General features: G+C 41.0%; 1 pseudogene; it reads right to left on the bottom strand.

Moving 5' to 3' along the window:
• Nucleotides 1–265: 265 nt before the first annotated feature.
• LOC129030050 (keratinocyte-associated transmembrane protein 2-like) lies at nt 266–2,015 on the bottom strand (annotated as a pseudogene).
• Nucleotides 2,016–14,550: the final 12,535 nt, after the last annotated feature.

The raw sequence follows: 14,550 nt of genomic DNA, 5'->3' as shown, positions 1-14,550 counted from the left end.
CTGTCTGCCCTAGAGACAGGATGGATGGCCTTCTTCCAGCTCTACACAAAGCACAAGCCCGCTGGCTCACGTGGGCCCTGCTTAACATATATTAGGGCTTATGTTTTCTGAAATGTTGTAGTGACACTTGTAAGTCAACCTTGATTCAAATCACATATTTACATGTTGATCAGTTGTTTATGACAGAAAGATAGACACAAATGAAATATAGTAAATAATTTCCAGTTGCTATAAAAAACAAAAAGAAAATAAGCGTGGAGGAAAAAAGGTCATTGTACACAAATATACTTTATGTATACAAACAACTTCATTCAGGTATAATTTTAATTTGAAAGACCTAGATACAGTATTATTTAAGTGATAATGGCCCATAAGTTTTATTCAAATTCACTATAAAATAATAAATAGAGTAAACAAATGTGATATAATTTTAAACTCTGCCCAATGCTTGAAACCTTGGAGGAACTCATGCTACAATCAATTGCTAACTAAAAGCAACTGTACATGTATTTAATATTTTATCACAGTTTCCACTTCTAAATTTAACATAGTAATTCAAACCAAAAAAATAGTATCTCTGTAATGTTTTATGTATGTCCACTGCAAGCTGCAGAGTCTCTGTTGCCAAGATTTCTTGAGACATTTAATGTTTTACCTAAAATTGTGGTCAGATTGAGCAATATCGTTATCCTAAATTATGTTTAAATTATCTAAAAATATCCAAAGCAGTTTTCTTGGAAGGAAAAAAAAATATTACTCAAATGCAAAGCATTATCACACATATCCTTGTACATTACAGTTTGAGACCACAAAAAAATATGTGGTTAAAAAATAGTATTTGAATGGCAGAGAATGAATGTGAGTCAGCAGTAACAGATATGTTAGAATTTAGTTACGGGTTTGGGATCTTTTAAAAGTAGCATCACTAATACTTCCAGAAGAAGCATAATAAATCTAAAACAATAAAAACTAACAGTGTAAATATAAGGTAATGCTTAACTCACATTTTGGACACCTGATTAAACTCAACTCTAAAAGTACTGATAAAAAAATTATATACTCCTTGTTTATGACATTTAATTTCCAAAGCACCAAGGCAAAAAAGAGACCCACCTCTCATTTAAGTACCAATTGCCTATGGCAAACATCTGCACAATATCATATAAAAAGTCAAGCGAATAAAATTACGTAATAAGCCAACTCAAATCACAGGGCTTTAAAAAATATAATTATTGGTAATCTTCAAAGAAGACATTACCTCATTAACATTCTGATCTAGGCAATGGTATTCCACTGTTTTGGAACAAAGGCCATCACACCATTTCCTGCTTTGAACCAGAAGAAAAATCTTCCTTTTGTTGTGATATGTAATGTAGACAATAGCAATGCAAAAAAGCAAAAATAATAAGATGAAAAAAGAAATGGCTATCTTCCTCTTCTATATTTGAGGATGGCATCTTAAAAGATTTCACTGACTGTTCAATTTCCATGTAACCACTGTTTTCTTCCAAGTTGTCATCAGACTCGTCATCATCCCTGTGGCCCGTGGTCCACTCATAGTCTGGCTCTCCATAATTGCCACTGTCCAGAGTGTCTTTGGCTGTGGATGGAGAACTGTTCAGCGTGAGAAGATCCTCCTCCTCTATGCTAGGATCTTCGTTGTTATCAGCTTCCTCTTGAGACAGAGGTGTAGGCAAGGGATGAGGGGCCACCGATGCTCCTCCACTTTTCTCAGTACTCATTGTGGGAGGGAGGGTGGTACTGATTTGGGAAATAGAAGATTTGGTTTGTTTTTCATGTGTTAAAGCATTCACATTTGGAGTAGAAATATCTGAGTTGAGTACAGTTTGGCTCAGTGAATCAGTCCATGATACAACACTGGATAGAGTGGCGGACACAAGGAGGAGCGCCAAGACCAGCGGCCGCACCAGCCCCGCAAGGGCTTGGATGGCCGACCTGGGCAGCAGTTTTGCTTGTGTGGGCCCCCTCATCCTCCTCAGGGCAGCAGCAACCATAACGGACTCTTTTTTTTTTTTTTTTCAAATGTATTCTCACTCTGTTGCCCAGGCTGGAGTGCAGTAGCATGATCTTGGCTCACTGCAACCTCCGCCTCCTGGGTTCAAGCAATTCTCCTGCCTCAGCCTCCCAAGTAGCTGGAATTACAGGTGTGTGCAACCACGCCCACCTAATTTTTGTATTTTCAGTAGAGACAGGGTTTCATCATTTTGGCCAGGCTGCTCTTGAACTCCTGACCTCAGGAGATCCTCCTGCCTTGGCCTCCCAAAGTGCTAGAATTACAGGTGTAAGCCACCACACCCAGCCCCAAGCTTCTTAGAAGTGTTCTTTTTGTCTGGATGTGGTGGTTCACACCTGTAATCCCAGCAATTATGGAGGCCGAGGTGAGAGGATTCCTTGAGCCTAGGAGTTTGAGACCAGCCTGGGCAACATAATGAGACTTGTCTCCAAAAAAATTTAAAAATTAGTTAGGTGTGGTAGTGCATGCCAGTAGTCCCAGCTATTTGGGAGATTGAGGTGGGATGATCTCTTAAGCCTGGGAGGTTGAGGCTGCAGCAAGCTATGATTGTGCCACTGCAGTCTTGCCTGAGTGTAGTGACAGAGTGAGATCCTGTCTCAGAAAAAAAGAGAAAAGGAATATGATCAGCCTCATATTCCTCACCTTCCAGTCACTTCTCAAACCACTTCAGTCTTCATCATTTGCTGTTAGTTAACTAGTTAATGAGGTCAAAAAGTTTAATTAATTAATTAAAACTTTTAGTTAACTAGGTAAAATATGTGTGGGGTAACCACTATGTGCCAGGTACTGTTCTAGACTCTGAGCAGTGACAAAATTGGCAGAAACTCTTGCTGAGTGGAATTTGTAATCTAGTGGCAAGACAGTGAACAAAATAATAAGTAAAATATCCAGTATGTTAGAAAATAACAAGTGCTGTGGAGAAAAACCAATCAAGGAAGGGAGATGGGGAGTGCTCACTGCGAACATGACGTTTGAGCAAAGAAGGTGAGTTAGTGTGCCCTTGGCAGAGGGAACAGCAAGGGTAAGAACCCTCGTATGGGAGTGTCTGGAATGTTCAAGGAACTGCAAGGACCAATATCGCTGGAGTCAATAGGAATATGGGGCAGAGTGATAGGAGATGGGGTTGGAGAGGTAACGGGAGTCTATGTTACTTACAGCCTTACATGCCATTCTAAAGATTTTGGCTTTTGGCTGGGTGCGGTGGCTCACGCCTGTAATCCCAGCACTTTGGGAGGCCGATGCAGGTGGATCACTTGAAGTCAAGAGTTCGAGACCAGCCTGGCCAACCTGGTGAAACCCTGTCTCTACTAAAAATACAAAAAAATTATCCAGGCATGGTGGTACATGCCTGTAATGCCAACTACTTGGGAGGCCGAGGCAAGAGAATCGCTTGAACCTGGGAGGCAGATGTTTCAGTGAGCTGAGATTGCACCACTGCACTCCAGCCTGGGTGACAGAGTGAGACGCCATCTCAAGAAAACACAACAACAGCAGATTTTGGCTTTTGTTCTGAATGATTTCACTCTAAATGATTTGGGATATCATTAAAGAGTTTTTGAGCCAAGAAGTGATATGACCTTATTTAGCATTCTAAAGGGATCCCTCTGGCTGCTCTGAGGGAAGCCAGCTAGGAGATTCTTGCAATTATTCAGAGATGATGGTGGCTTGGATATGGTACTTGCTGGAGAACTGTTGCAGTTCTGAATATATTTTGAAGATAGAGGTAACAGAGGATTGCTATAAATTAGATGTGGTATAGGACGAAGAGGGGAGTCAAGGATAAATCCAAGGTTTTTGGCCTAAGCCACCAAAAAGGTGGAGTTGTCATCAACTGAGATGAGGAAGATTGCATAAAGACCAAGTTTTAGAGGAAAGATCAGGAATTTGTTTTGGGACACACTAAGTTTGAAAGGTCTTTTGGACATTTAAGTGAAAATGTCTAGCATACAGTTAAATATACATCAGCAGATCAGTAGAGAGGTCAGGCTTGGAGATAAACATTTGCAAGTAAACATATAGATCACAGTTAAAAGTCATATAACTAGATCACATCACAAAGGGAGTGGCTGAGATAGAGAAGTATATAGGCTCTGAGTCCTGGTTACTCCAAATTTAAAAAGCCCAAAAAATGAGGAGAGTCTAAAAAAGCAGCAGCCCATGAGACAGAAGGGAAACCAAAAACCAGGATCTATGATGTCATGAAAGCCAATTAAGGAAAGTGATCGGAGGAGGAGGAAGCAAACAACGGAGTTAAACAGAGCCAGGTGTGGTGGCCCATGCCTGTAATCCCAGTACTTTGGGAGGCTAAGGCAAGAGGATCGTTTGAGTCTAGCAGTTTGAGACCAGTTTGTTGTCCCTGAGCAACATAGAGAGACCCCATCTCTACACCTGTGGTACCAGCTACCTGGGAGGATGAGGTGGGAGGAGTGGTTGAGGCTGCAGTGAGCCATGAGTGTGCCACTGCACTCCAGCTTTGGCAACAGAGCGAGACCCTGTTTCAATCAATCAATCAATCAATGCTAGTAATAGGTCCAGTAAGATGAGGACTAAGAATTGACCATTGAATTTAGCATCTTGTGGATCACTGGTGACCTTGACAAGAACAGTTCTGGTGGAATAGTGGGTACAGAGCCTGATTAGAGTGTGTTCAAAACACAGTGAGAGGAGAAGGATAAGAGACAGAGAAGATAGAAAAATTTTGAGGAGGTTTTGCATGAAAGGCAACAGAAAAACCACATTCTATTTGAGAAAATGAAAGACAATTGTTCTTCTGATTTTGATTTTCTGTTATCGTTGATGCTGTACGCTCCCTTCCCCTTGGCTTCCAAGGCTTCCACCTGCCAATATCTGCATCTTTGTGCCTAAGGACTTCTGAATCCTGCATGCACCAAAGGAAATGCTCAGAAATTAACACCCATAGGAGCAGCCCTCCACCAATGGGTGACAGGAGTTGGTGGATAAATATCACAGCTCCTGTGGGGATAATTCTGAGGCTCGTGGTTTTATATCACACCAAGCCAGTGGTAGCTAGGCTCAAGGACACACCCTCTATTAGTTGCCTTCACTTCCTTGCCCCATTTCTTCACTTCCCAGATGGTTTCCTTGTACATCCCAAATAAATTACTTGCACTTGAATTCTTGTTTCAAAATCTGCTTCTTGGGGAAGCAGATTTAAATTAATTTAAATCTTAATTTAATTTAAATTAAATTAAGACACTGTGTATTTAGATTTAATCTAAAACTTAATAAAGCTCAAATGCACCATGCTACACAATAAATACTAACTTTCAGTCTATAATTAGCATATTTGCAATTAAAGGCCCCTTCTTAAATAATTTTGGGCAAATGCAACAAGGTCTTTAGAAAATGGAAAGACTCAGAAAGCTTCCTTTTGCAAGTAATTCCTAGGCTTCTTTTCTTTTTCTACCTGTGATAAATAAGAAATATGTGTTTGATCTTTGTCCCCAGTTCCTGACATGGAACTTCTAAAACCCTTGGAATTTCCTGAATGATAGGGGCGATAGTGTTACTATAGGTAGGCAGACATGAGCAGGGCACGAGAGGCCTCCCTACCCACTGCCCAACCAGGAACATCAGGTGACCATCAGATGATGGTCATGCAGTTGATAACTTTCTCTCTAAATAATCATTGATTGTAGCCAGTGCCAGGGAAAGCAGTCTCCCAATAGATAGGAAACACCTGAAACTAGTGATTAGCCGCTTCCAGGTAAGATCTCAGAAGTTGGGTGGGTGGGCTCAAGCATGCACTTTAAGAGGGAAAATGGTGGAGTTTAAGCCCTCGACTGCTAAGGGAAAAATGCTTCAAATGAGCATGTGCACAATGTCAGTAAACACTTTATGCATGCGGCCCCTCCCTACTGCTGGCAGGCCATTGTGCATGCGGCCAGCCCACCCCAAGGGAAGAATCAGGGGAGAAGGACGCAACCCTTGGAAGCATGTCATCGTATAATACCCCAAGCCAAGCGTCAAACAGGGCTTGGTGTTTGACTCTCTCACGTCACCCACTTGGCCCTCTTCCAAATGTACTTTACTTTCTTTCATTCCTGCCTAAAACTTTTTAATAAACTTTCACTCCTACTCTAAAACTTGTCTTGGTCTCTCACTCTGCCTTATGCCCCCTTGGTCAAATTCTTTCTTCTGAGAAGGCAAGAATTGAGATTGCTATCTACCTGTATGAATTTGCCACCAGTAACATGCTTTGTTCTCGTAAGACTTAGATATGCTCCCTAGTGGTAAAAATAGGAGCATCTTTTGTTATTCATAATAAGCCTCTTCCAACCATACTAAGGTGACTTTTGGGGGACCCCTCAACAGCTTCAGGATAGGGGCTGGTTGCCAGAGCAACTAACTTTGTGAAACTTTCAGACCCACCTCAGGACTTCCGGGGAGGAGAGAGAGAGGAGCTGGAGACAGAGTTCTATCACCGATGACCAGTGATTTATCAACCATGCCTACATAGTGGAACTGCCATAAAATCCCCTAAATGACAAAGTTTGAAGAGCTTCTGAGTTGGTGAACACATGAAGGTGCTGAGAGGGTGGTGTGCACACAGGGCATGGAAGCTTTGTGCCCCTTCCTCCATACCTTTCCCTATGCCTCTTCCATTTGGCTGTTCCTGATTTGAGTTCTTCATAATAAATTGGTAATTGTAAGTAAAATACTTTCCTGAGTTTGGTGGCCATTCTAGCAAATTACTGAATCTGAGGAAGGGGTTGTGGAAGACTCTGACTTATGGGTGATAGGTAATGGTGATGAAAAGAGTAAAATTCTGGAAAATATTTGAAGAGATTTATTCTGAGCCAAATCTGAGGACCAGGACCCATGACATAGCCCCAGGGAGGTCCTGAGAACACGTGCTTGAGGTGGTCAGACTATAGCTTGGTTTTATATGTTTTAGGGAGATGTAAAACATCAATCAATACATGTAAGATGTACATTGGTTTGGTCTGGAAACGCGGGGCAACTTGTAGGGAGAGGGATGTTCTAGGTCATAGGCAGATTCAAAGATTTCCTGATTGGCAACTGGTCGAAAAAGCTAAGTTATTATCTAAAGACTTGGAATCAGGATGGGCGCAGTGACTCATGCCTGTAATCCCAGCACTTTGGAAAGCCGAGGTGGGTAGATCACCTGAGATCGGAACGAGACCAGCCTGACCAACATGGAGAAACCCCATCTCTACTAACAATACAAAATTAGCTGGGTGTGGTGGCACATGACTGTAATCCTAGCTACTGGGGAGACTGAGGCAGGAGAATCGCTTCAACCCAGGAGGCGGAGGTTGCGGTGAGCCAAGATCGTGCCATTGCACTCCAGCCCGGGCAACAAGAGTGACACTCCACCTCAAAAAAAAAAAAAAAAAAAAAAAAAATAGGACCTGGAATTAATAGAAAGGAGTGAAGGAGTGTCTGGGTGGGTTAAGATAAGGGGTTGTGGAGAACAAGGTTTTTGTCATGTAGAGGAAGCCTCCAGGTAGCAGGCTTCAGAGAGATTAGATTGTAAATGTTTTCTATCAGACTTAAAAAAGGTGCCAGACTCTTAGTTAATTCTCTCCTGGGTCAGGGAAAGGACCTGGAAAGGGGGAGAGGATTCTCTACAGAAAGTAGATTTTCCCCACAAGAGACAGCTTTGCAGGGCCATTTCAAAATATGTCAAAGAAATATATTTGGGGGTAAAATACTTTGATTCCTTTCAAGGTTAGCTATCTGTCATGTTGGTATCTTATTGCTACAAAGAGCCTATCTGGTCAGTCTTTAGGTCTCTGTTTCAATGTTAATACTGGTCAGTTGTTCCTGAATTCTAAAGGGAGGAGGGTATAATGAGGCATGTTTGGACCCCTCCTTTTCCATCACAGCCTGATCTAGTTTTTCAGGTTAACTATGGAATGACTTTGGGTGACAGGATGGGTCCATTCAGTTTGTTGGGGGGCTTAGAATTTTATTTTTGGTAACCTGGGAACTTGCAACTGGCATCTGAAGTGACACAGTCTTGTGGTACTGAACTTTTAACTTGTGAGATCTGATGCTAACTCCATGTAAATAGTGTCAGGTAACTCCAGGTAGCTTCTTTGCTCACGCCAACTGGGTGTCCTACAATTAAATTGAACTATAGGAAACCCAATTGTTGTGGGCAGAGAATTGCAGAATTGTTTGGTATGGAAAATTCCTACACATTTGATGTTGGAAATGTGAGTAGAAACAGTAGAGAACTACCAAAAACTAAATTATTTTTAAAAGTACATTTTTTTCCTGCATTTTGATGGCATTAGCACACTCTGAGCATTGCTGAATATGAGGATGAGAGCGAAAGTCTGATTTCATGCCAGGTATGTTAAATTTTGCATCTGTAATCTCTAATCAAATAAAGTCTAGGAAATTATTAATTACACAGTAATGCTTAGGGCTCATAAGTGATTTTCCTTTTAAAATACTTTATGAATGCTAATTATGCAACCTAGAATCTGTAAGGTAGACAGATTATTTTATGGTCAGAGTAGTTATTTAACTTCTCTTGAGAGACTGATTTCTCCCAATACAACACACTCAATTACTATTAAAATATGAAACTTCTTTATAAGTAGATAAGGATTACTAAATATTCCCTCTTTAATGTAGCTAAAGATATACTTTCCTTTTTCTACTCCTATAGAACCTAAAAATGTTACACTGTACTTCCAAAATTACTTGAGAGGCTGAGAATGGTGGCTCAAGCCTGTAATCCCAGCACTGTCCAGGTGGGAGGATTGCTTGAGCCCAGGAGTTTGAGACCATTCTGGGCAAGACCAGCCAGGGCAACATAGCAAGACCCTGTCTCTACAAAAAATTAAAAAAAAAATCAGCTGCGTGCAGTGGCATGTGCCTGTAGTTCCAGGTACTTGGGGGGCTGAGGTGGGAGCATCACTTGATCCCAGGAAGTGGAGGTTGCAATGAGCCGAGATTGCGCCACTGCACTCCAACCTGGGTGGCAGAGCAAGACTCCATCTCAAGAAAATAAAAATAAATAAAATAAATAAAAATTACTTGAGAGACAGCCCATTAAAGTTGCAGAAAATCTTGCACCAGGAGTTAGGTCTTGATATTTTATCACCTCTGTGTCTCAGTGTCTCAGTTTTGGTGTCTTTTGAGAAAAGAAAGCTCGTTTGGAGCTGCTGCTTATCATTTTCTTTTAAGAATACCTCTTTCTTGTCCTTGCGATAGTTTGCTGAGAATGATGGTTTCCAGCTTCATCCATGTCCCTACAAAGGACATGAACTCATCATTTTTTGTGGCTGCATAGTATTCCATGGTGGGTGTGTGCCACATTTTTTTAATCCAGTCTATCATTGTTGGACATTTGGCTTGGTTCCAAGTCTTTGCTATTGTGAATAGTGCTGCAATAAACATATGTGTGCATGTGTCAAACAAAACACTGCATGTTCTCACTCATAGGTGGGAACTGAACAATGAGAACACATGGACACAGGAAGGGGAACATCACACACCGGGGCCTGTTGTTGGGTGGGGGGAGGGGGGAGGGATAGCATTAGGAGATATACCTAATGTTAAATGACGAGTTAATGGGAGCAGCACACCAACATGGCACATGTGTACATATGTAACTAACCTGCACGTTGTGCACATGTACCCTAAAACTTAAAGTATAATAATAATAATAAAAAAGAATACCTCTTTCTTTACCCACATCAAAAATACCTTTTTCTTTACTTACATCTTAAGATGTTGATATTCTTCATGGCTAATTCCAGTTTTCTTCATCTCTCATTTCATACTCTCTTCCTTGGAGAAAATTTTTATTCGGAAGAGATAGACATAATGTTTACTAGGTTCTGAATACTGACCTAAACACTTGACAAACAAACTGGTTTCATTTTTATGATGTTATGAGGTAGATACTCTTATTATCCTCATTTTATAGACTAGGAAAATGAGGCACAGAGAGGTTAGTCATTTGTCCAAGTTCTCATAAGCAGTAAGTGGAGGGATCAGGACTTGGACTCAGTCTGTCTCTAGAGGACATGCTCTTCATCACCTCACTATGCTTATCTTGTCTTTTCCGCAATGTAGATTTTGCCTAATCTTTGGAGAATCTGAAACCTGCCAGTCAAACCCATCTGCCTCTCCTGAGCATGGAATCTATATATTAAAGTGCTTAACATGTATTTTCATCTCATTGTCCAGCAGATACTTCAAATTCTAGATAGCACAACTGAGTTCATTTTTCCTCCCATGAATAGCCTGCACTTCTGTTTTAGAAAATGGCATCACCAGCCGGTCAGTGAAAGAGTTACAATTCTGGGAGTTATCTTTGGCTCTTCATTTCCCCCTCAACTTTTACCTACATCTGTTTTGCCTATCCTGTCTATTGTATTTCCTACAGATGTCTTGAATTTGGCCTTCTATGCCTATTGTCATCTACCCTTATCATTTTTTTCCTGAATGACCAAGTAGCAGAGGTTCCAGTTTGTGCATAAACCATGCCCACCATTGTGATTCATACATAGTTGGTTACATCTGATGAACTGGCAAAGAAGGCCCTCTGTTTTAGTCTATTTTGTGTTGCTATAGTAGAATACTTGGCACTGGGTAATTTATAAAGAACAGAGATTTATTTCTTACGGTCCTGAAGGCTGGGAAGTCCAAGGGCAAGGGCCTTCTTGCTGCATCAACCCATGGTGAAAAGAGAGCATGAAAAAGAGAGAGAGAGAAGACCTAAGTCATCTTTTCATCAAGAACTGTAGTAGTCCGTCCTCACACTGCCATAAAGACTGGATAATTTATGAAGAAACGAGGTTTAATCGACTCACAGTTCCACAGGCTTAACAGGAATAATGACTGGGAGGCCTCAGGAAACTTACAATCATGGTGGAAAGGAGAGGAAGCAAGTACGTTCTTCACATGACAGCATGTGTGTCTGGGTTCACAAGGCCCCAGCATTTAGAGTTGGGGATGTGTAAGGCAAGGCAGGAGAGGCAGCTAGACTTGGCAATGACTTCATATCACAGACCAACCATAGGCAGTGGACACCTAGGTAACTCTTCCCAGGATACCTTCTTGAAATTATGAAGGGAAGAACTGACTAAAATAAATAACCCCTCCCCACTGACCTTTAAAGGACCTAACAGTGGAAGAATTCCAATTGGACCACAGTTCTTGAGACCTACCTACAGATCAAAACACAAATGAAAGTTTTGCAGCTCTTCGCTATTGCAGAGGTTCAGGGGAAGGGATGATGTTTGCCAAGGAGATAAAATTAGAAGAATTCAGGATACAATATGAAGGCAGAGAGGCAAGTCATGTGGATTGACTGGATGTGGCGGTTAGATTAAAGGTGACTTTTTTTTTTTTTTGAGATGGAATCTCGCTCTGTCACCCAGGCTGGAGTGTACTGCTTGTGATCTCAGCTCACTGCAACCTCTGCCTCCTAGATTCAAATGATTCTTCTGCCTTAGCCTCCAAGTATCTGGGATTACAAGCACGCACCACCATGCCTGGCTAATTTTTGTACTTTTAATAGAGACGGGGTTTCGCCATGTTGGCCAGGCTGGTCTCGAACTCCTGACCTCCAGTGATCCACCCAGCTCAGCTTCCCAAAGTGCTGGGATTATAGGCGGAGCCACTGTGCCCGGCCAAAGGTGACTTTTAACTTGGAGTTGGCTTAAGCAATTGGATGAATGATGGTAGTATGTACTGACCTGGCGAAGTCTGGAGGAGGAAGAGGTTTAGGGACAGAAATCAAAGTTCTGATCAGGAACAGTTAAAGTGATAGGAAAGAGTTAGCTTGGAAAATCAGTGGTTTTCTTGTCAAATTTTATGTGTGTGTGTGTCTTCCTGCCAGCAAGCAGGTAATATTTGGTTAATGATGCTCCATGAACTAAAGTCACTTTCAGAGAAATGCGTTAAATGGCAGTGGTGAGCTAAAGTCCATCAGGAAAACCTGACTAAGCAAACTGTCCCAGAGCACCAGGAAAGGCACCATGATACATAGACAGATAGAGCATGTTAGATAGGAATTATATCTCCACACTGGTGAATGGTTTTTCACTTAAGAGGAGATGAGCAAGGCTGGGATTGGCTGCCCCTCTGGGGACCCAGGACACATGTCATGTAGTGCTGGTCTGATTTTTTTCTTTTTATTCCATAAACCTTAAGGACAACTAACTTGCCCTCTACAATGTGAAATAATCAAATCATTCACATGAGTTTATTATTTCTAAAAGTTTTTAAAGAAGGTTTTTAGAAATCAAGTTCTTACACATGCCAAATTACTTTTGTTAGTTAATTAGAATATATTTTTAAAGTGTAATTCTTTTTCTTTCTTTTTCTTTTGAGACGGAGTTTCACTCTTGTTGCCCAGGCTGGAGTGCAGTGGTGCAGTCTTGGCTCACTGCAACCTCTGCCTCCCGGGTTCAAGTGATTCTCCTGCCTCAGCCTCCCTAGTAGCTGGGATTACAGGTGCCTCTCACCACGCCCGGCTAATTTTTGTATTTTTAGTAGGGACAGTGTTTCGCCATTTTGGCCAGGCTGGTCTCCAACTCCTGACATCAGGTGATCTACCTGCCTCGGCCTCCCAAAGTGTTGGGATTACAGGCATGAGCCACCATGCCCGGCCTAAAGTGTAATTCTTATATATTCTATTTTTTACATTTGCTTAGGGTCCTTTTACTCAAAATAGTTACAATTTAGAAGTTATCTATATTATCTTATCTACATTCATCACCAACATAGGCAAATTAAATTTCAGGAATCTAAGACAATTCTTCCCATTAAGTACTTAATCATGATCTGCAAAAACCAGGCAAGTTGTATTTTGTCTTTTTAATGGTGAGAGGTAAAAAGAAAGAATGAAACATGCTATTGTGGAAGTTTGTCTACATTCGCATTATAATTCTGATTTTGGGGGTATTCATGGAGTAAAGTGCAATCTATTTACAATTAGTTAAACAATTTTGCAGACTCTTTCTGTCAATTTTTAAAATCCCAGCCTGGGGATTTTAGGCTTCCCCTCATTAATATACAGTTGACCCTTGAGCAACATTGATTTGAACTTGTACATGGATTATTTTCAGTAAATACGGGAAAATCTTTGGAGACTTGTGATAATTTGGAAAAATCTTGCTTTTTCTCTCGCCTACTTTATCGTAAGAATACAACATATATATAACATACAGCATACAAAATCTGTGTTAATCACCTGTTTATGTTATGGACAAGGCTTCTGGTAAACAGTAGGCTGTTAACTTTTAGTTGTATGTGGATATGCAACTGTGCTCCCAACCCCTGTGTTGTTTAAGGGTCAACTGTATTTCATTTTGGTGCCCCATTGCCCTCTGGATAAAGTCCAAATTTTTGGACTAACTTACCAAGATCCTTCTTCCTCTTCTCTTTTATACTCTGGGCTGGAGCCAAATGGAGCTGCTTCAAATCCTGAACTGGCCTTTCTCTCTACTGTTTCCTGGCCTGTGTATAGACTGTTCCCTCCGCCTGGGGTTCTGTTGTGTGCCTTCCTCCTTCCACATACCCTCCCACCTTGCTCTCTCTAGTATTTGGCTACCTCCCACTAGCTAACTCCTATTCAACCTTCAAGTCTATACAAGGATTCTGCAGGGAACCCTTTCCTCATGCCTCAGGTCTGATGCAGCCCACACAGGCCTCTGCTCTGTGCTTACTTCAGCCTAGCATGTATCTTGCTTATGGAACCTGATTGCTCATCCATAACCCTTTCTAGAATGTAACTTCCTTAAGAATAGAACTCTGCCTTATTTTCAGTTGCAATCCTAGCACCTAGCACAGAGCCAGGCAAATAGTAGACAGTAAATTTTTACTGAATGAATGAATACACAAATATAAAGAAAATGTATATTTGATGTTATGGAAATAAAACAGGTATGAAGAGAAATATTTTACCTAAAATACATATATTTTAGGGTAAGTAGACATTATTTTTGTGTGTGTGTTACATTATTCATATCACTGTTATCCTACATTAACAAATACAGGTATACTACTTTAGATGTCATTTGAAGAAAACATAGACTCCATGTAGGAAGGCTTGGTATGTGGAAGACATGAAGTGTGATTTTTTTTCTTCCATGGGAATCAATACAATTATTGATGTTAATAACAACAAGAACAACCATTAATAATATGTTCAATACATATGTAGTATTTTTGGTTGGAAAAATGGAAACCAAAGGTCTCCTGTTTATTGAAATTATAATTTTCTTCTACAGTTTCTACACAGGACTAGGCATCAGAAAACATATGTTCTAAAAGTGTGTCAAGGGTCACCATGGAAACCACAGGGCACAACACTTGTGTCCTAGGCTTCTGGAACACTAAGGACCGAAAGAATGTGAGTGAGAGCAGGGGAATTTAGGAATCCGTTGAGGATGCCTGAATGGGGTTGTTGGCCCTGATCACACTCTAGAGACAGGCATATCGTCACAGGCAATCAGAAATGAAAAAGGACCTTAACTTGTACCCTGTAGAATTGTCTT

The sequence above is a fragment of the Pongo pygmaeus genome, chromosome 1 (assembly GCF_028885625.2).
Source record: "Pongo pygmaeus isolate AG05252 chromosome 1, NHGRI_mPonPyg2-v2.0_pri, whole genome shotgun sequence".
Taxonomy (NCBI): domain Eukaryota; kingdom Metazoa; phylum Chordata; class Mammalia; order Primates; family Hominidae; genus Pongo; species Pongo pygmaeus.
Note: the sequence above shows the minus strand (reverse complement) of the source record. Positions and strands in the feature narration are given on the sequence as shown.